General features: G+C 36.6%; 1 protein-coding gene and 1 pseudogene across 2 annotated transcripts in view; both read left to right on the forward strand.

Annotated features, from left to right (window-relative positions):
* Positions 1-21746, forward strand: part of TOX (thymocyte selection associated high mobility group box) — a 299999-nt gene that overhangs the window by 65742 nt on the left and 212511 nt on the right. The window lies entirely within an intron of this gene.
* Positions 6625-6726, forward strand: LOC119252136 (U2 spliceosomal RNA; annotated as a pseudogene).

Here is a 21746-nt window from a genome sequence, read left to right on the forward strand (position 1 = left end):
TTACTGAGAAATCTCAACATTCAGTTTCATCCAACAGGTATTTTTAAAGTATTTATTGGTGGTCCAGATTGTTTATAAAATTTTCACAATTCAAAATAAGTTTTATTTACTTGCTAAGTCTCAGGTTGAATCAAGACAATTATGATGTACAAGAAAAAGTGGTGCAATTTTTAACTAAAGTGCAAATTGTGTTTCTTGTAAAGTTATCTGTTCTATTTGTATACTGAAGATATTGTTTCATATTTTAATGGATTGCTATATTCATTGCTTACCATATTTTCTTAAACTTTTTCTTAAAATCCATTTATTGCTTTCTTACACACCACCTAAAGGAAAGCAGACCTTCATCAGACAGTACAAAAAGAACCTGTCTCATTCTTCTCAGTATTATGCCCCCAGTAAGTAACATGTATAGGGTTATTTTATAGATTATAAATGCCATTTATATGTTAATGTAAACATTAAGGAGATATACCAACAATAACCCTTCTTCTTTTGTTCTTGAAGCCTTCTAAAATGGTCATAACTCTGCTAATAATTTTATGCAATAAATGAATAAGAATATATATATCTTAATATTTATATGACCAGTTTCTAGTGTATACTGCATATTTAATTGATTCCCATAAATATGTGATGATGAATGATCTCTAAAACAAAGTGCAATTTAGTATCCTTATCAGGAATAATGTAAAGATCTAGCTCTCTCTATTGGTGAAATATTGCAGAATGCAACAGAGAAGTCAAGTAAGCTTTCTTAGTTTTGTTCTTACAGATACATCACAGACAGGAAAAAAAAAAAAGCAATTTAAATGTCAAAATTAAGTTACAACACATAAAAAATATTAACCGTGTGCCAAATGTTAGGTGATGCAAATATAAAACAAAAAAGGTCAGTCTGAGCTTTTCACCAGCTATGTTGGAGTTTAAGACATATTCGAGTTTTTTGTTAGTAAGGAGTTAGGATAAAATAAAAGTGCGGGCCTTTCCTCTTTACGTTAGTGCTTAAATATAGAGTTACATTAAAGTAGTATTTGTAGTAGGGAAAACATCTCATCCAAAGTTTCTGTAATTATGATTTTACTTAATCATAAACCCAATTTCTCTGTAAGTACTAGATCAAGGAAATAAAGTATTAAATATTGAGCAGGAAGCATATATACATGTATCATTCTCTGGCTTGTAATTTCTAAAATTTGAGTTCTTTTGTGTTATCCATGAGACACAAGCACAAATACTGTCTATGTTCATCCTAACAATGATCCTGGATAAAAAACTAAAACCAAGCCTGGCATGCCATCCAAGCCCAATTCCCCCTTCAGCTTTGACTTGTCACTTCACTTTATCTGCTTTCACGTGTACTTGCACTAATTCTCACTGTATGGAAACTGTACAGTAGGACATAAGATACAATGTATTGTCACAAATCATGAAATTCCAAACTCTCCTATATTTAGCACAAGGCTTAGGAGAGTGCAGTAATAGGAAATGCACAAGGGAATCAGTTACTGCAAAGCAGCCTTTCTGGAAAAAAAATCTGGGGATCGATACCAGGCTTATGAAATTGTTCATGTCAAGCATCCCCTGGATATGTTTTATTGCTTTTATTAGTGTGACTATATAATACAAGCACATAGACTTTTTGCTTTTAATTTTCAAAGCCTGCTTAGTATAGAAACTCCTGCCACTCCACTCTGCTCTCTTCTTTGAGTACATTCCAAAAGAGAGACGAACTTTCTAAATACTCAAATTTCAAACAGAGTCACTTTCTTTGGGGAAAGTATAAAGCACTCTGTGATCCATAGAAGTGGTTTAACTCAGGAGTTCATAAAGGTATCAGTAGCCAGCAGAAATGTTCTTCTACCTGAGTGTTTGAAAAAGCCATTGTTTGAAATCCTATTGAAATCTTTTTACAAGGGATTTAAAATAATGTATAGATTAGAAAAACAGAGCTGGGAAGTTTCACTACACTGTTGTTTTCAGTCAGCTGAGTAATTGCTTAGCTATTGGTCTGCTTTGGTTATCTTATTCAGTGAAGGGATTTTTTTTTTCTAAATCTGGTTTCTAATACTTAACACTTTCATATAGTGCAGATATGATCATTAACACATTGAATTTAATCTATATTAAAAAGTTGAAAAAGATATGGGAGTTTCAAGTATTGGCTGCCTACAATGCTAATAAAATGTACATTTTCTGTAGTTTATTTAGAATGGGAAATACGACTTTGGAGTCTTTGTTATTCATTGAAGAGGTGAACTCATTGATCAGCTACTTAATTGCCTTTGATTCTCTGAGTGACCACATAATCGCTAAGTGAAGCCTAAGAAGCATTTGTTAGTATTTGAGTGATTAATTAACTGTTCTATGGTCCCTAAGTTGAAAGAGCAAACTGACTTATATTATGGATTTAAATGCCGTTAAATGCTTAAGGCATGTATGTTCTCCTATATTACCAACTGTTTTCATTTTCATTACCTGATCAAGCCAGTAATTGATAAATAAATTCATTTGCTTATAACATTGAAAATGAATCAGTGGAATAGATTCCAAATAACTGAAAAGAGCTTATGACTAATTTTATGCCCTTGAATGAATTAAAACAATTTTGAAATTGTTTTTTTTTCTTTGAATTAATTAGATGCCATGTATTAATGTTTCTGTTTATGCATACTTATGTAAACACTGAATAGTTACATGATAGAAATATTAATTATTTTTAATAGAGGATGTTAAATGTTTAAATAATGTCTCTGGAGGAAAGTGCAATAGGTTCCATTAATAAAAGGTTTTTTCTCAGTTCATTCAGGATGGCATGAAAAATAAGGACACTTCCAAAAAGTCCCTTCCTTTGCCTACTCTTTTGGGAAAGTTATATTAACTTGAACTCAGAGTACCAGAAATTTTCCTCTACTACTTACAAGTTCTCTGTCTTTTAGGTAAATCCTCAACTTCCTAGCTTTTTAATGTTTAAATCAATAAAATAATTTATGTTGGAAGTGTCTGTGGGGTGCAGACGCCGGAGGGTATCTGGAGGTACCTTGCTAAGGGCAGTTGAACAGATAAGCTATATCAGCTCTTCGTTGTTATTTTGCTCTTAATGGCCAAGACAGAACTTCCCAGCTACCATTAAAACAGTAACCTGCAAACATATAAAGATATTTTCCTTGGGCTAAAAGAGAAGATTCTCATGAGGGCTAATTTTGAGAACTCTTTCTTATTCTGAGGTGCTGGAAACTGTGAGTAGGCCTTTGGGACAATGTTCATTTGACCTTACAGAGATGAGGGAATAGAACTCGTTTACTCTTAGGAAAAATAATGATTATTTTCTGTAAAGATTTACTTTAGATTTTGTCCTGAATTTCCATTATCATAATAACAATTAGTAACTGTTAGTAATTATGCATTATTAAATTTATTCCATTCTAAGTATCATGGCAAGTTAGTCTGAGTTTGAAAATGCATGTGGCTCTGGAGTGCAAAAACTCTTAGTAGATACAGTCTTTTTAGCCATAATACAAAGATGGAAATTCTGAATAAACTTTATCATTAAATTATTCTACCCTCTTAATAATTCAATTAGTGTTGATTCTTTCATTTTGTGATGTTTTGAAATTGTCTAGATGGTATTTTTTTAAGATTTATTTATTTAATGCATACTGGGGTACAGGCCAGAGGTGTGGAGAGCAAGAGGATTCACCAGAGACAGAGTGGGGAACAGAACAGGCAGACTGACTGAAATACAGTGCTGAGGGGAGCAGTGGAAGAGTCAGAAGAGGTCTGCTGTGCCATGTGGGTTCCTCCCTGGCCAGCTGGGGATCAAACTTGTGCTGCAGTGGCTGCTAACAGCTTCATAGGTTGCCTCTTAACCCCTTGGGCCACCAGGGAGGCCCTAGATTGTATTTTTTAGGCCTCCTCTTTCTTGAAGTTTTTCTGAATGCAGGGTTTTATTTGCAATACAGTACTTAGTTTTATCCTAGGTTAAATGTAGAATTGTTCAATATAAACTAACCTGTTTAAAAGACACAGTATGTGTGAAGATGTATTATTGCTGTGGTAAACAGTTTCTATCAAACCTGGAAACTCCTCCTTCTCTTTCTCTATGTAAACATTTCTCCTGCAGCCTGGTTTGTGCTGTAGGTGGGGTATTGGTATTAGAGAGAGACCATGGGGTCTATACCATGCCATGTGTAATTTTATGTTATTATTTTTTAAAGATTTATTTTTATTTTATTTATACAAGAACTGGGATACAGGCCAGATGTGCGGGAGGGTGAGAGGATTCACCAGAGACAGAGCAGGAAACAGAACAGGCAGAATGACTGGAATACAGTGCTGAGGGGAGCAGTGGGAGACACAGGAGAGGTCTGCCGCGCCATGTGGGATGCTCCATGGCCAGCAGGGATCGAACCGGCACTGCAGAGGCTGTGGACAGCTTCACAGCACTGCGCTCAACTGCCTGTGCCACCAGAGAGGCCCCCATGTGTAATTTTAAAAACATAATGCTGAGCTATGGATGATGATCCAGTTTACTTAGACTTTAACGCAGAGTATCACTTTCCAACAGGGAGAAGGTATTTGTTCCTTCAGTGCCCCAAAGGCACTCTGTTTGTCACTTATGAACTTTGAACTTTTGGCAAGCCTGAGTTTCATTAACACCTAAGTTACGATTTAGTCCTCTGTAACCGCAGCTTTCTCAGTAAGACATTCAGGACTGAAAATGATGCAGTTTATTGAGCATTAGGAGCATTTGGCTATCTTGAAATAAATAATGAATAACAGAAGGTTTGTTTTTTTAAATCTCCATTAAGTGTTTAATTTATAAAAAGTGTCTGCAATGCCATTAATTCTTGTTTTTTTTTTTTTTGAAGATTTATTTATTTATTTATACAAGCACTGGGTACAGTCAGACGTGCAGGAGGGTGAGAGAATTCACCAGAGCCAGAGCGGGGAACAGAACAGGCAGACCGAGGAAAACAGTCTTCTGAGGGGAGCAGCGGGTGTGGCAGAAGAAGTCTGTCGCACCATGTGGGACCCTTGCTGGTGGCCGGGGATCGAACCGGCGCTGCAGAGGCTGAGGGCAGCTTCGCAGCCCAGCGCTCAACCACTACATCACCAGGGGAGGCCCCTTTTGTCCATTTTTAATTGAGCAGTTTATTTTCTTATTGTCGAGTTTCAGAGTTCTTTTTTTTTTTTTTTTTTTGGGGGGGGGGGGGACACTCGCCGGTGCCGGGGATCGAGCTGGCGCTGCAGAGGCTGCAGGCAGCCTCGCAACCCAGTGCTCAACCGCTGCGCCACCAGGGGAGGCCCAATGCCATTAATTCTTAGTTGAGTACTTAAAATATTTCATACAATCTGTATATTGCATGTAAAACTGTCTGGCACATGATGGGCTCTCCATAGATAAAAGATTTATGCCATTATGGTTTGTGTTGGTATTGTCCAATAAATGATTGGAAGAATGCATGCAAGATGGAGGGTAAAAGCATAGTAACAAGTTTCTGTAACTTCTGTCATTTCCTAAGTCACTCAGTACACATAAGCTGTACTCACAGGTCTTTAGGCCAATTGATGGCACTCACTCATTGTATCCATTGGATAGACACACACTTGACTTGTGTTTACCAAGGAAGGGGAGGATACACTGACGTAGCCCAGGGCACATTGAATGACTGTTGGTACAACAACTGGAGCCCTGTTATACTTCTAACTGTTGGGTAAATACCCCTGTGAAGTCAGAGGTTAAAGAAGTCCTTCAAATATTTAGGCTTCATACTAAATCATTATTTACTCCTCTCCTAAGATAGAAGAGATTTTTCATTGTTTCCAGGCAGGAGAGAGGTAGAATAGAGTACAATCCCTCTAAAAATTTGCTTCTTTAATTTGGATAATTTGAACATTCATGGAGTCTTGCCTCATGTCAGAAAAGTGATTGAGACCCTACAACTTGAATGACAGTTGGAGGAACCAAAAGCTCTGCAGAATTCATATTGACCTTTCTATATGCTATAGACTTAGCTACTGTGCATCTAGACTATGTCATTATTCAAATAGCAACCATGAGTAGGAAATAGAATCCTGGCTATTCAACATCAAACTTGATTCCTTTGCATTGGAGCAGCAGAATTATTTTTGCACCGGTTACAAGTCTTGCCTATGAATTATTTAAAAATTAAATCTTGAGCTCTGAGGCATTTTTGAAAAATCTTTTATTACCACCATCTCATCAACATAGAAAAGAACAGATGTGTACTATCAAAGGTGAATCTCTCTTTTATATTTTAAAAGAAACACTGTTTGCTTCTAAATCGAGCTCATTTAAATAATAAGTAGGAAAAAATAAAGTCTACAGATATTTAAAACAGAAGAAAGGAGAATCAAGTAAAAGGAGAAAAGAAAAATAAATTATTGAAAAAGAATGAAACTCCTGATTTTGATGAATGAAATTATGATCCTGATTTTTATACCCCAAAAAAGCTGGAAAGTAATAAAACCCATCACATGAAAACAATTCTATACAAGGGTGAATGTGCAGCATTTTACTTGGAGGGATGATACATATTTGGTAAGCATCCTGATGACCTAAGCTTCCTAAGCCATTCTATTTAAAAAGTTTATTTATTTATCACTTCTTGGTCTTTTGGCTAAGATCAAATGTATTATCTGTTCTTATAATTCTATTGACTTTAATGATGCCTATCTTAATGTTACAGTGTTATAATGCAATGTTATATCAATAAAAATATAACAAAAAAGTAAATTTTTAAAGTAGCAAAATGTGTGGGAAGCCAATTATCCATACATATGATTAATAAGTTTTTCACTATACACATTTTTGCTTTTGATATGGAGGCAATGTATTCTTTGTTGCCCTAAAGATGACATTGAGTGACTTGTTCTTAAAACACACGCTCTACTTTTTGTCTAGTTTTTATATTTGTATGAAGAGGAAATGTGTTATGTCAAGAGTCCTCATGTAGATTTTTAAAACTCTCTAATATAATATAATATGAGGAGAAATTTGGATTTTTTTTTTTTTGTCATCTGTTCACAGTAAAAGAAGAATATATACCTGGGGAAATAAGTAATTTATTTTAAATCACAAAAGATTGTTTTACAGAAAATGATCTGAAGTGCCCCGAATAGGAAATGTTATAAATATCCTGTTATCTCCGCCAGGGTTTCAGAGGCACCCTTGTAGCCTGTGGAAATATGGATGGGGAGCCGTCTCAGCCGTCAGCACAGGACAGGTGGGAAATCATGTTTTTGAAGAAGAGTGCACTCGTAGTAGCAAGTTACCACAGTCAACTTTCACCTCTGCCAAATGTGCGATTGGCTTAAGCTACTTATATTTTCAAATCTGTTAATTATTCACAGTTTTGGCAGAGCTTATGCTTCACACAGTGTTGGTGGCTGTCGTCCACCATTTTTTTTTTTTCATGAGTTCCATGAAAGGGAAATTGGAATTATTTTTTTTTTCCTTCTGAAGCTTTTAATGATACCATCTCAGTTTTCTGAATTTGAACCATTTTCACAATCTTATTATGGAATGGGTGCTAACCTCCCAGCATAATTCTGTGGCTTTTAAATGTTACACCAAAACTGGCTCAGGGAAATAACTATGTATAGAGGATTTGATGGGTTCCAAAAGAGAAAAGGGAACAGAAAAAAGGAAGAGTACATTTTGTGGTTGCAAGACTTATGGTTTAGGGCGCCTCTTGGGATTCAGTGCCGCTCAAAGACAGGAAGTATCCATTCATAAGTCTTGGTCCCCTTTCTACTGTATTTGGTATCATAATTTAAATGAACCCAGGGCTGAATGCCAGCATCAATCAGTTCCACATGTTTGATCAAAACTCCATTCTTGCCTACACAGTCCTTAAAAAAAAAAAAAAAAAGCACACTTTAGTGCAGGGATAATAGGACTACTTCAGGGATATACCTCGGTCAAGCATTCCGGGCTAGTGGAGGAAAGTCCTAAAATTGACTCTTTGTTTTATAAGTGAATATAATGGCAAGAATTTGTAAATCAAAAACCTGATATACCCTTTAATACTACACAGTTAATCCAAAAATATTGCCATTGTTTGAGAAAAATTGTGAATGCCACTTATATAAATTTTAATACAAAAAAATTTCAGAGCTATGATATATACATATGTGTTTATAGGTACACAATTATAGATATATGAAAGTTAGCTTGGTGATTTAGTTAACATCTTAAAGGGTGAGTCTAGTACCTAATAGATTACATACTTTATTAAGTTAAGGTTTGATTTTTTTTATTATGAAAACATTCAAATATAAAACCAAGTTGAGAGATTTTAAAATGAACCTAGATTTTACCATAATATTTTGTTTTTGTTTTTGTTTTTTTCTTTCAAAGATCCATCTATCTATGCATACAAGAGTTGGGGTACAGGCCAGAGGTGTGGGGGGTGAGAGGACTTACCAGAGACAGAGTGGGGAACAGAACAGGTAGACTGACCAAAGTACACTGCTGAGGGGAGCAGCGGGCAAGTCAGGAGAGGTCTGCTGTGCCATGTGGGTGGCTCCCTGGCTGGCCAGGAATTGAATGGAATCGAACTCTTGCTGCAGTGGCTGCAGATAGTTTCATAGGTTGAGTCTTAACCCTTGTGCCACCAGGGAGGCCCTACCATACTATTTTGCTACACTTGTTCTATTACACACATGATTGACCTTTTGGTAACTTCTTTAAATTTAAGTTACATACATATAAGGTTTTCTTACCAACATACGGACACACACAAGGGAAGGTAATAATTCCAATACAGGAATTTTTAGATAAAGATAAACCCCTTTGACTATTATCAAATAATTTTATTACTTTAAAAAGGGACTAATTTTATCTATGGTTAAATACTGGTGTATTTGCTAAAAATAAGTCTTCATACTATAGAATCACGCTTCATTTGTGACGTCAGCCATATGATGGCTTTACTATTAGACTAGATCTAGACATCTAAAAGCACATGGAAGTAAGTCTAAAGCTACATAATAAAAACTAGGTGTATGAATTTGACAATTCGTAAAGATAAATTTATTTCTGCCCGGTATGTGATACTTTCAATTTCCGATCATAATGAATTTGCAAATAGTTCCTATAGAGAAGTAAATTGTTTTTTTGTTCTTCCTCTGTTAACACAATGGATTAATAGATAAAGGTGGTATCTGACATCAACAGAGAATATATATTTTAAAATGCTAAAGTTTCCTCTGGATTTAAAACTCTTTGATTGAGTGAACTCTGAAATATATTTATCACTTTGTGTCAACTACCAATATTTAAAGGATGTTATGTAGGAAATAATGTTTACTTGACCAGTTGTGATCCTTGGCAGGTAACGCAAACACTCATGAATATCAAATGTCTGTATCTTGGATTTTTTTTGGCATCTAATCCCTTACCGTTAACCATCAGAAGTCTTTGACAGTGGGACATCATTTGGATTTTATGGGGAATCCTTCTTGCAGTAGTATGAATGTTCTCATCTAAAGGAAGCATACTAATTAGAAAGGAAAGTAAGGATTTTCCTTTCAGTAGGTTTTGACCTGGAAATTGTTAAGGAATTCTATGGGCACATTGCTACAAAAACAAACTAACAAACAAAAACAACAACAACCACAAAAAACTTACGTAAAGAAGCTCTGAAGGGTAATTAATAAACAGATTAAGAGAAAATGTGAGAATAATAAACACAGAAGAGACAGAAAAACTATTCAGTTCAAGACCCTCAATATACAGATCAGGTACTGGGGGCTCAACTCATTCAACAGTTAATGCTGATTCTATCAACTTGTGTGGATTCTCTCATGTAATATAGGGAAGAACACAGACAAGAACCCCAGACTACCCTTCCACACATTGTTTTTCTATAATATGTCAAGTATTCCTTAAATTTTTTTTCTACTTTTTTACATCTAAAGATAACTGGGTCCTAAGATTAAATAACTTGCTCAATGTTACACAGTAAGTGAGTGGCAGGGCTGAGATTTGATTTCAGGAAGACTCCTTCTAGAGTTTACACTTCTTATCACAAAGTAGAATTGCTGTGAGTGAGTGAGTGAATGAGTGAATGAGTGAGTGAGTGAGTGAGTGAGTGAGTGAGTAAATACAGTGTTGAAGCCAAAAGGAACTGTGAATCCCTAAAGTTTGGGAAAGATGTAAGAAGTTAGTATTAAACAATGGCTGTATATTCTCCAGGGAAGAAGGGGAAAAGGCATACTGTTTATGCCATACAGACTCCTTAAAGTACCTGATGAGTTTGGAAGCACTGATATCTCAAAGTGGGACTGAAAGTGGGGAGTGAAAGAAGGTACTGGAGTTCACACGGTGAGGGATGAATATGCCATATTATGAAACGGGAAAGCAATCCAGTAATTGAATAGAGACAGAAAGGAAATAATAACATACATTTAATACCTTAGAGGTATTAGGTGGGATATAGCTTCACACACACACACGCACATACACACACACACACTCACACACTCTGTCCTTATTCTGAAATACATTCCAGATGGCCAAAGCAAGTGATTGGAATACAGAATTGTGATTAAGTTTCATCTGGTGTTGATGCTTGTTTTGACCTCACCTGCTTGTCAGGGACCAGTGGAAGTTTTGATGCAAGGGTGTGGCCTGATCACATTTTTTTTTTTTTTTTTGGTTTTTAGAAATAACAGATGAACAGGAGAGGCTGGGCCCATGAGGGGAGGGGTATGGGTCATGATGACCAACAAGGGCTCAGAGACAAAAAACAACTTTTCCTAAGGTAGTGGCAGTGAGGCTCATGATTCTTTCCAAACTACCTTTGGACTTACAGTGAAAGAATTCTTTGTGCCTGCTGTGGTAACATGGGCCTTGTGACTTAGCTGCGGTGGATAACAGAGTCTCTGGCATGTCAAAAGTTCACCAGGGCATGATGTTGATCCCTATGTGAGCAGATTTTGGTCATGTCGACAGTTGAACACTCAATTCATTTGTTTATTTAACTAATGATTAGAGTGTGTTTTGCACAGAATATTAGCTACTTGAATTAGTGTGTGTTGAGTTTGACAAAATGCCCATCAGTGGTGGTGGGAGTTCTCTGCTCTGCCTCTACCTAATGTGAGAGGCTTCAAGCTTCAGTTGCTACTGATAATCTAAGATGGCAGAGAACATACAAATTTTCTGAAATAATAGGAAACTGATGCTCCTCACGGCCCAGTTGTGACTAAGAATTTTTATGTGAATTTCTGCTAAGTTAGGAAACATTAGAATTGTTATAAAAATTTTATTTTTTTCTTTTCACTTTAATGGGTATAAAACTGAGTAAGTTAGAATAAAGTATTGATTCAATAAAGTTTCTTGCTTCTTCTTTGAGAATACAGTTCTCAATGTACTTAAATAAGCTCTCTTCTGTCCCAAACCAGAGGGTAATATATAAAGCCTTTATAAGTTATGCTGAATATTTTTCTGAAGGAAATAAAAACAAATCATGGTCAGCAATTTACAGAAGTGCTTTAGAGTCTTTAATTTTTAGCCTAAAGGGTAATTTAGTGGGAAGCTAGAATGAGGTGTTAGGGTAACAAGTGAAAAATGAGAAAAAAATGGACATGGCAGGACATTATCCTGTTAGAAAGATAATGGGAGGGAATAAGATATTCAAGCATGGAGCATTAATGAAAATTAACAAGGAAGTGCATTATATATAGGATATAAACAAAAATCCTAAAATCTTTTCTCCTCCAGCTATTTAGTCTTCCTTACATAGGAAATTTCAGAGAGCGATAGCATAGTAAGCAACCCGAAGTGACCATGATTAAGACAAAAGAAAGTACAAGTGTAACAGTAGTTCTTTCAACTATATATAGTTTTTCAGATTCAATAGAAGACAATTTGTGAAATATTTGATAATTGTAGCTGTCAGTTATAATTGATATGTGGACAACACACTTTCTATCCATATCAAATCCACTTTCATTAAAGTTGGTTGAGTTTAACATTCTTCATTTAATCAAACTTGCTCATGTTTTTTTAGCCATGCCCTATTAATGAATGACTGATGTGAACTGACATGATGTAGGATTTTTTTTAAAAGATTTTTTTATTCATTTATACAAGAACCAAGGTACAGGCCAGATGCGTGGGAGGGTGAGAGAATTCACCAGAGACAGAGCAGGGAACAGAACTAGCAGATTGACTGAAGTACACTGCTGAGGGGAGCAGTGGGTGAAACAGGAGCAGTCTGCTGCCCCATGTGGGACCCTCGCCGGCCGGCCGGGATCGAACCAGTACTGCAGAGGCAGCGGACAGCTAGCTTCACAGCACAGCGCTCAACCACCTGCGCCACCAGGAGAGGCCCTGACAAGATGTAGGATTATCATAACCCAGTTCTTGAGTGACTTCGGTGTATTTGGCAATATTGGTTTAATTCCAAAATAGGACATGAGGTCAGAGGTCATTTAGCCCAAATGTCATTTCATAGATGAAGAAAATAAAGTCGGAGAGAATTTAAGTGCGTTTGCCTAAGGCCCAAAGCTAGTTAGGCAGCCTAAGAATTATTCAGATTTTCTAGTCCAGAGAGCATTCGTCACACCATATGCTATTACAGAATCTCAGGGAGAAATTTATGAAAACTCGGAAAAGACCCTTCTTGTTGCCATTTTACCAGTCAACTTGTTATTGGCTTCAAAATTGAACAAAACCAAGAGAAAATGAGTAAAAGCATTTTTAAAAGAACACATCAAAACTGCCCATAAGGGAGTGGGGAATGCTGTGGGAGCATGAACACTGACCTAAGAGCCAGAAGTTCTGTCTCAAGGGTCCCTGCTAATTAGTAAGCTTGGGCAGATAGTGAATAACTTCACTTTTGAGGGGAGCAGACTTTTCAGGTTATGGGAGGAATAGGCTTTTGTGACATAATCTAAGGTTTCTTCTAGCTCTAAAATTCTAATATAATATTACTTCTACCAGGCATAATCTTGTTACACTTGTGGTCTATGCCTTATCAAAATGAGAAAAATAAGTAGTGTAATTTCTCTGAAATAGCTACTATTGTTATTGAAAAGGGATACTATTGGCTGAAAATCTCAGATGGAATGTGAGAAAAATGTTGATAACTCAGCCCTATAAAAGGGAGGAGATAGCACAAGCGAAGAACAAATTTTGTATTGTAAAAATCAAAACAAAAAACCCTAACCTTGTTGTTGATATTTAGTTATCAACTGTGTTATCAGACTCTTATCAGACTCACACGAATGTTTAGAAACTTCTCAACTTTGTGTTCAGGCAGCCATACGTTATAATAGTTCTCTTATTTTAGATCAAAATATGTTATGCCAGAATGAAATTTAATATTTGAAAGTTTATTGTTAAACTCAAAGGCCTGAATTTACATTGTAATTATGGTATGTACATAAAAACTACTGGGTAATTCACATTGGATACCTAATTCAGTATTTAATGGGTGTCAGTGTACACAATTTCTTTCACAGAGAAGTCTTTCATCTAAAGTCATAGACCACTAAGCACTATCAAAAAATTGTTCTGGAGCCCTCACTTTTTATGATTGTTCTGTATAATATTACTATTTAGTGATACTTTTTCAACATTAAGAATGAATAGATGAACATGCAAAGTTGGTATCTTAAGGATGGGGAGTTTTTAGAATCTTCAGAATCTTAAGAATGGAAAAATGGTGTGTTAGGATAAAACTCAAAGAAAAAAGATTAATGGAAACCTTAAAAAAAAACTAAAAAAAATTGAGCCAAAGAGGAGATAAAATACTTTTAGTTTCATTGTTTTAAGCACAGATTTATTAGTACAATAATGCAAAATACAGTAATATAGAGGAAGAAAGTGAGAGTATATTAATAATTTGAGTCTACTGAATTAAAATGGGCAGAAGCTAAAAAGGGGCAGACTTTTGGCAACAAATTTTAAAATAGTGTGAAAAATATTGTATATTGACAAATAGTAAAAGGAATACATGAAATGTGTGAAAAACATATAATGACATAAACAAACTGAGAGGGTCAAGGTATAGGAGGAAAAGTTAACGATATGAAAACACCAGAGCTTCTGGTAGTTGTATTTTAACTATTTGATACAAAGGTTATTGAATCACAAAACCACACTGTAGGACGAATGTAGGTGGGAAAAGACTGAGATGTCAAAAAGCTTATGTAACCTAACTATGGGCATCCCTTGACATTATCCTAAGTTATATATGATTGCCAGATATTTTTCTGGAAGGATCATTGTTTTGGAGACCTCTTTATAAAGAAGAGAAATGCCTAAGACTCAGAAAAGATACACATAAGATCTATGCTTTTGTAAATGATAAAAAGGTGACCCCAGGCCAAAATAAAGCAATTAATTTGTACCAAAACAAAAAACATCAAACATCACACATAGAGACACACACATACGCTTTACAAAAAATAAATTATACCAATTTCAATACCAGTAATGTATAAAGAAGTTTCTTCCGGGCCTCCCCCGTGGCGCAGCGGTTGAGCGCTGGGTTGCGAAGCTGCCCGCGGCCTCTGCGGCGCCGGTTCGATCCCCGACTGCTCCCCGGCCACCGGAGGAGGGTCCCACATGGCGCACAGACCTCTCCTGCCGCCCGCTGCTCCCCTCAGCAGTGTACTTCGGTCCTTCTGCCTGCTCTGCTCCCCGCTCTGGCTCTGGTGAATTCTCTCGCCCTCCCGCGCTTCTGACTGTACCCAGTGCATGTATAAACAAAACAAACAAATAAATAAATAAATAAAAACATGCCTCTATTAAAAAAAAAAAAGAAGTTTCTTCCTATAAATATTTTTGATAGCCATCATAGAAGGAGAATGGTGAATCACCTCAACCATGTGACTATAATAACTTAGTTTTAATGTTCAATTGATAATATTTTCATTAATAATTTAAGATAGAGCTTTACTATTATACATAAATGAACTGCCTCATAGAAGGTGTGGTTTTCAGGTGTTTTTAGGATTTCCAAAGGTTGTAACCACCACAGTCCTGAAATAATTAGAAATTTAAAATGACAGTTTTTCTGTCAGACTCAGGAAGAGGTACAGTAGAGATAACATGTACACAGAGGGAGGCATAAGCTTCTCTCTCTGCTGCTTGAAAGGAAAACTCTGGTCCACCTTGAGAAAACTAAATAGTTTCCAAGTGGGATCAACTGTTTCTGGACTCAGTGACTTTAGATTGCATTCCCTTTCCTACACCACATCCCTTTGTGGAAATGTCTTATTCATACTTAAAATTTAATTCAAGGAGACCTGCTCCCAGAAGCTTTCTCCTACCACCTAGGCCTGAATTGCATTTCTTTTTCTGAATTTCTGGAACACTCTGAATAGCATGGCTATGGACACAATATCATGGGATGGATGGAACAAAGACAATAGCTAGTGCTTCGATCAGATGACTAAGTAGACCTCAGTTTGATATGTGAGCAAGGGTGTTACTGAATTGTGACCTCGATGGGCCATTTCTTCTGTAAAATGAAGATGGCAGTAATATTGGAGTTGTTTTAATGCTGAAATGAGTTTCTTGTATGTTAATGTAGGACACTGTTGTTGGCCTCCTGCATACTGAAAACCTGTAAGCGTGGAGTTATCATGAACATTCTTAGTTGCATCGTTTGCATTTTGTTGTGATTATTGTTATTCTGATTACTTGTCACTTACATGGTGCTATCCTGCCAGTCTCAGAGAAAAGAGCCCTGTCACATGATATTAGGCTTTGCATCCTCAGGATCTAGCACCTTCGACACAATATTTTTCATTAATGTTTTATGTTTTCTTGAGTAAGTGAAAAAATGTTTTCTTGAGTAAGTGAAAAAAACAATAGAATTGAAAGTAAGAAAAGAGAGTGGCTATTTATTGGGTCTGAGAGATTGTACATCAGCAATGAAGTGCATGGCTTTTTCTGTTTGTTTGCTTAAGTAAATAAAATATAGGAATGAAAATGAGATATAATTTGTGAATTGCTGTTTTACTGCAGTCACCATAACATTATCAGGTTATTGGTTCTAATTCCCAACTATACACACATTTATGTTGCTTAGCAATTAAAAACTATTATTTTGTTAAATTAAGTATATGGACTCATATCTCTATGGGCAGTACTAACTTCTTCATTTCTACAGAGGACAGAACAAGAAGAAACTGGCTTAAGAGAACAAGCAGAGAGCATTGCACAATATTCATTCATTGAATAGAGCTTCGCATTTAATGGCTGTTCAGAAATGTGGACTAGAGTAGATACAAAAGGGCCCAGTGGTAGCCTCTCCAGGAGGGCCGGGGTACCCTTTTATTGTATGTGTATTCTCTGCTTTTTTGAGAGTTTGCATTATGCCACTTCACTTTTAGGAAAGAACTACATTACTGAGTGTTTTCACTAACTAAAAGAAATCCAAAGATGATTTCACTTTTATGACAAAAGGTAAAAAGTGAAAAGAACATTTTACAGCAGTCATTCTGGAGGCAGTAGCACCGGAGCAGCCAGTGCCCAGCCAAGCTCCTTCCTGGGAAACTCCTTTTTGCACACTGTGTGTTTATCATATCACTTCTGCTTTTACTATATGGTAGTATTATCTTAGGTATGATTTAGTGGGTTATTTTTGGGAGTGTAGGAATGTTCAAACAGCATGAGTATCAATTAATGATGATTGTTCCTCTTTAAGCCATGTCAGCTGACTAAAACTTTCATAGGCTTCCGCTGCTTTCCTAGAGTAAGGGAAATCGGTATATCTCTAGTACTATGTGATTGTTTTGACATATTCATCTATCACTTTTTCAATTAAAATCTAGTTAGACAAACAGCTTATGATTCAGCACTAGAGTAGGCTAATGAACACAGTAACCTTCTATGAAAGTGGAATTTGTGGCAAGTTCAGATGGTGGGAGTGTCCTTTTGGGAACGAGGGTGTCTTCTGTGTACTGTCCTTAGTACCCATATACCTTCTTTTGAGTTCCTGCTTGCCTTCCTCTCTTCCCTCTTCACTTTTGCTTACTAATTTTGAGACTTTGAGTTGGTTCTTAACTTCTGTGTGTCTAAATGTGTTCATTTATACATTATAGAAAATTATTCCTTCATTATGAATTTTTTTTAAAGATTTATCTATTCATGCATACAAGAACCGTGGTACAGACCAGATGTGCAGGAGGGTGAGAGGATTCACCAGAGACAGAGTGGAGAACAGAACAGGCAGACTGACTGAAATACACTGCTGAGGGGAGCAGTGGGCGAGGCAGGAGAGGTCTGCCACACCATGTGGGTATCTTGCCAGGCCGGCTGGGATTGAACCCGTGCTGCAGACGCTGCAGACAGCTTCACCGTGCTGCGCTCTACGACTTGCGCCAACAGGGAGGCCCTGTTATGAATTTTGTGGATAACATGAGTTCATATGTGAATGCCTTTTGAGCAGTGTTTGGCAGTGATGAGTGAGATAATTTAGATTCGTTGTAACTATTATCACCTTATTCTCCCTGTCCTCAATGTGTTATTTTCTTCTCTTGCTCTAAAAGTCCAAATGGAAGATGAGTTGATAGTGAACTGGTTGAGTAGAGGTAGGTCAACGGTTAGAAATTCATTTTTAGATTTGCTGAAGTTGAGGGCGCAGACTCTTCCGTTGGTCTTTTCCACCTTCGTATTCAACAGTAGGCCTGTATTCTTAGATAGAAGCAAATCAATCAACCACAGAACCAAGCCATGCTGGTTTAGTTTTTTAAGGGGATGGGGGCTATGTAAAGCATTGATTTTATTTTTGATACGTATGAAGCATTACTTACTGTTCATCCTCGGGCTTGAGGGGTTGGGGACTCAAAGGAACGCTAAGATCTTAGCACCTGTTGAACTGCGAGAGAGCATGTGACCTCATCGCCTCGCTCCCACGTCAGAGGTAGCACATTGGCAATAGTTTGTCTAGTAATTATAGTAGAGATTACTTTATAATAGGAATGCATAGATTTCAATCTTATCTGGTAACAGTTAACTTATTAATGATCGTTTTGGCCTGTTGGCAGACATTCTGTCTTTGAACTGTGAGACAGATAAAATCTCTCAGGCTGCGAGGGATAAGTAATTGGATGGAGACCATGAAGAACTCCTGGGCATTACGGGAAGTGTTTTCAAGAATCCGGCCTCTGTCAGTCAGACTGAAGTGCAGTTCTGGCAGACACATGTAAGGTCCCTTTGTAGATGGCACACATGCAAATCAGAATCTTGGCTACTTTCAGATTTTTATTCGGTTACCTTTTCTTTCGGCATGTTTCCCGAGGGATTCCAAGGTCTTTCAGTTTTAAAGTATAAAGCAGATAAAAATTATTTTAAAAATCTGTATTGAAAGGGCCTCATCTGCTGAGATCATAGAGTAAGCCCACCCTTTTCTACTTGCTACCAGAAAATACATTTTATAGAATATATAACTCAAGAGGCTAGACAATCTGCTTTGAACTCAACCTTTACATTCATCCTTGTGCTTACTCGGCCTTAAATAGTTTTCTTAAATAGTGGGAGAAACTGGACATACAATGAACACTTCCCCCATTTCTGAACTACCATTTTTCTATACAAAAGATCCCCCTTCTAGCTCATAACTCAGTAGATACTTACATTCATGTCTGGGATCAATTTCAGTGAATCCTTTCTTTACTGCAATAGTGGCAAATGGGTATAGATAATTCATTTTAAAATAGTAATTTTATATATATATCTATATATCTATATAGATACATATAAATATCTCAAAAGATACCATTTAAAACATTTTTTTTAAGTGTGCAGGCCCATGGCATTAGAAGTACTTTCACATGGTTGTGCAACTATCACCACCATCCATCTCCAAAACATTTCCCTCATCCTAAACTGAATCTCTGTGCCCATTAAATAATAAAGCCCCATTTTCCCCTCCACCAGTCCCTTGTAACCACTGTAGATAGTTCATTTTTAGGGAGTGTTTTCAATTGAGTGATTACTTTTTGGTAGGAAAATCAGATTGGTGCTAAAGTCAAGTCAAATGTGATCTCAGGGATCTCAGAGGAGTGTCCAGCAATTTGGATGCAATGTTTCAAATTCTCTGCAGACTCACAATAAGATGTGCAAATTTAGAGCAAAAGTACCCAGCTATGTCTTCGTGATCAGGAGAGGCTTCCAAACTGAATCTCTACTTCTCTTAGCATTAATTTCTTCTATCAAATCGGGATATACTTTACTTCATAGGATTTTTGTGAATTTTCGGTGAAATTATGTCATTTCAGCCCCCAGAACAGTGCATGACACTCACAAAACAATCATAAGAAGTAGATTTCATTATTATTAAAGAAAGTGTAGAAATTATCTAGAGGGGTAGTTATAATGAAGAGCAGTGTAATGACAAGTGATGGCATTTATCAAAGGTTGAGAGGCTTCAGACTTCATGCTGTGTTGGTGAAACTAAAAGGGAATAACCACTGCAAAAGCTGAGGAGAATATTTGTAGAGTCACCAGTACTACTGAGTGATTTAAGTATTATTTTGATGATTTGATTTTACTGTATCACTGTGCCACTTATAAAATTAAAGAGACCATAGAAGAAATCTATCGTTTTCCCTTAAACTGCTCTGTGTCTAGTGTCTCCATTTCAGAAAGAGATGCCCAATTACTAAAAGTAGCATCCTTAAAGTCATCTTTGATCCCATACTTCCTCTCCTTCCCTCCCAAATCTGTATCTATTTCTCCCATTCTTTGGAACTTCCTCTCTACACAAACCATGAAAACTCTTCACCTATGTTGCAACACAACCTCCCTAACTGGTCTCCTCTGTTTTCGGCTTACTTCTCTACCATCCCTTCTCCACATAGAAGAGTTAAAACTTAAATCAGATTATGTCTTTTTTGCATACAACCCTCTATTCCTTTCCATTGCACTTAGGGAGGAAAATCCAACTTCTTTTCATGATGTTAAGGCCATGCATTTTTCAGCCCTTATCTAACTCCAATCTCATTTTGTATTTTTCTCCACTTTCTTTGTTTATTTGTGATGATCCTAAGCTAACCAAGCTTATTGGTGATTCACAGTTGCCACCAGTCTGCTTTCACAGGATGGCACAATCGTCTCTTGAAGCTGGATTGTTATCATTCAGTTCTTGACATAAATGTCACCGCACCAGGAAGGCCTTCTTTGATCACCCAATCCAAAATGTCTCCATTTTTCGTCTCTACCCATAACACCTAGCATTGTATTCTTCATACATTTGTGTGAGGGGTAATTGTCCCATTTCTGTGTTTATGTCTTGAATTGTCTTGCATTCACCTGTAGAACTTCAAACTCCCATCTTTTGTTCACTAATTTATCCCCAATAATTATAATAGTTTCTGAACCATGTATCTGCTCAGTAAATATTTGCCAAATGATCACATGAGTCTCCCTAAAATCAATAAACAGTTAACTTGTGCCCAGTCTGTGTAACACAAGGCATGGCATTGGACAATGGGTGAGGATTTATAGATCCCATTCTAGAAGTTTGCATACTCAAAGTGACAATTATGTAAACTGTTTCAAAGTGCTATAATGTATCACCTTAAACTCCAGTGTGGTTAATCTCTTCATGGGTTTTTGTTCACACCCAAGACCTCTCTGCCTCTTTCATCACTCCTAATTGGAATGTTTCCCACCTTTGGGTGGCCCATAAGTGCAGAGTTGCCTATACTGCTTTTTATTTTCAATAATTTTTTGTATATGGTAAATCCATCTTAGCAACTCAGAAGATACATTTGCTGGTTGACTAACACTTAATATTGATATGATATTTCATATCAAATGTTTGCTTTTGTTTTTGCAATGAAATTCTGAGCTGTGATGTTCCTGACTGAATGACCCAGGATGTTGATTTGCTTTATAAAAAAGGGGGGGGAGGGAGGACGGAATTGTGATTGTTACTTAAAAAATAGATAGGTAATACCTACTTTTTCAAAAGTTAACAGAGGAAATCCTTGTGGCCATAGTGTAAACATTGTAAATAAGCAATCTGTTATCAATCATGTTTTATTACCAATGGAACATGTTGAGTGCTTTGATAATAACCCTGGGAGCCAAATAGCCTCCGTAACCTAGATGTAACCAAGGAACTCTAGAACAGCTCCAAGCCTAAAACATTGACCTTCAACCTGCCTGGAAGCAGATGGAACACTGCACACCTGGCTGTGGGTAAATGTTAACCTGTTTACTCAGTGACGTTGGAAGCAGCAAACCAACAGCGTATGCTTATGTTTTTTTCCATTTCATAGAGTTTCAGTGGCTTCTGTTAAGAAAAGTTCTTCAAATATAAACAAAAGGCTGTGAAATATTAAATTCATTAGAAATGTAAAACCTACTAACGTTTCTGTAGCGGCAACTGCGCAGCCTGCTTAAAAAAAGTAACATTGACAAACATTACTTATTTCTGTGGTTGTCAACATTTAATTAAACAGGGTGCCTACATCTTAAGATGTCACTGTTTTGTATATGTACAATAAAAGGTTCAAATTAAAATACTGTACAATTAGTTTGCATAGAAAAATGACTTTTGCAGACCTCTACAATAGACAGTTTAGAGAAATAAGCATTTTGTGTTTAAATTGTGCTCCTTAGTATTTTAAACAGATGGCAATGGCTTTCCTCTTGATTATAACTTTGAGGCATGCTTTACTAAATGGAATCAGCGGGGTTCATTAAGGTCCCATTTGATGTATCAGTATTATAAAAATACCATGTTAAT

The sequence above is a fragment of the Talpa occidentalis genome, unplaced genomic scaffold, assembly GCF_014898055.3.
Source record: "Talpa occidentalis isolate TD23 unplaced genomic scaffold, MPIMG_talOcc4v2.1, whole genome shotgun sequence".
NCBI classification, from domain to species: Eukaryota; Metazoa; Chordata; class Mammalia; order Eulipotyphla; family Talpidae; genus Talpa; species Talpa occidentalis.